The 1,675-nt window shown below is 41.4% G+C and overlaps 1 protein-coding gene across 1 annotated transcript in view; it reads left to right on the forward strand.

Annotated features, from left to right (window-relative positions):
- Positions 1-1,675, forward strand: part of LOC106881169 (uncharacterized) — a 198,143-nt gene that overhangs the window by 20,033 nt on the left and 176,435 nt on the right. The gene's annotated exons all lie outside the window — the stretch shown is intronic.

Below are 1,675 nucleotides of genomic sequence, written 5' to 3' on the forward strand. Positions count from 1 at the left end.
TGGTGGTGGTGGTGGTGGTGGTGGTGCTGGTGCTGGTTGTGGTGCACTAGCATTTATAGCGGAGATGGTGTAGTGATAATTGAGTTTCTTCGCGCGCCTCTGTGTGCGCGCGCGTGCGTGCGTGTATGTGCGTATGTGTGCATGTGTGCGTGTGTGTGTGTGTGTGTGTATGTGTGTGTGCGTGCGCGTGCGCGCGCGTGTGTGTGAAGGAACGCGTGCAGTTTGTTTATTCAGTCTTTTATCTGCATTTTATATCCGACCTCGACGAATCTTTGTGAGTGTATATTGCATGCGTGTATACTTGCCTCTGTGTGTGTGTGTGTGTGTGTGTGTGTGTGTTTGCGTGCGTGTGTGTATGTATATGTGCGTGTGTGTGTGTGTGGGTGTGTGTGTATTACTGCGTACTCCTATCACTTCATCGTTTCTCGAGTACACGTATGTAAGGGCGGTGTCTATGTATTTTCGGTTACGTGCGTGCTTGTGTGTGTGTGTGTGTGTGTGTGTTTGTATGTATTTGTATATACATATGTATGTATGTATGTATGAATGTATGTATGCATGCATGCATGTATATATGTACGCATGTATGTATGTACGTATGTACGTATGTATGTATGTATGTATGTATGTATGTATGTGTGTATGTGTTGCAGGTGCATGGCCAAGCGGTTAGGGTGTTGTTTATATTTGTAAACCTTCCAGGCTGCTGGGATTTACGTGGATAATGTTAATCCAGAATTTCCATAGTCTTTTGTCACGAGGGGGGAAACGTTTGACCGAAACGGAGCCGAAAGTCTAGTCTAAATGCTTTTTCCATATTGAACCTTTCTAGAAGCATCCATGAACAAAATGATAGTATTAAACAAGACAGTGTCTTCGGTCTACCTAGCCTTGCTTGTCGTTTGGTTATTCAATTTGACTTGGTTAATCCTTGGTTAATCCTCAAAGAGTCCAGGAATCCATTATACAAGTGGGTGTTGTTTTGTATGAATTTATAAAATCGATCGGTTGCATAATTACAAAGATTTTACTTGTCGATAAACGAGAAATTAATCAAATGAAATGCTTATTTATTCATGTAGCTTTGAATTAATCGATCATTATGCTGTAGCTTTGAGATTTCGATGATGTGATCGTTTACATTCAGAATGACCATTACCACATAATCTTAAGGTTCATATCTTACATTCAGAATGACCATTACCACATAATCTTAAGGTTCATCTCTTAAATTCAGAATGACCATTACCACATAATCTTAAGGTTCATATCTTACATTCAGAATGACCATTACTACATATCCTTCACATTCATGATAAACATTTTTGCCGGTAAGCTGCGATGGCGTAGTGGAGAAGACACTCTCAAGACGCCGGGTATTAAAACACCTGAAAGTTATTGACAGGCAAGACGACCCACCCCTAATCCCATCTAGGAGTGGCGGACATAGATGCCACTCCTGCGCCTTGTTATGTTTTTTTTTTTCTTGGCCAAATTCTAACCTGGGGGAGAAAGCCTGTAGTTTTGAGGGGAGGGGTTAGACGATATTGTCGATCACAGTAGTTGATCGCTACTTTGTTTTGTCAACTCCGGAGAGATGAAAGACAAAGTTGACCTTCACTGGATTTTAACAGTTTTTTTTAGTTTTTTTAATGGCCAGGTTCCAACCGGGGCT

Source organism: Octopus bimaculoides, chromosome 24 (genome assembly GCF_001194135.2).
Source record: "Octopus bimaculoides isolate UCB-OBI-ISO-001 chromosome 24, ASM119413v2, whole genome shotgun sequence".
Classification (NCBI taxonomy): Eukaryota; Metazoa; Mollusca; class Cephalopoda; order Octopoda; family Octopodidae; genus Octopus; species Octopus bimaculoides.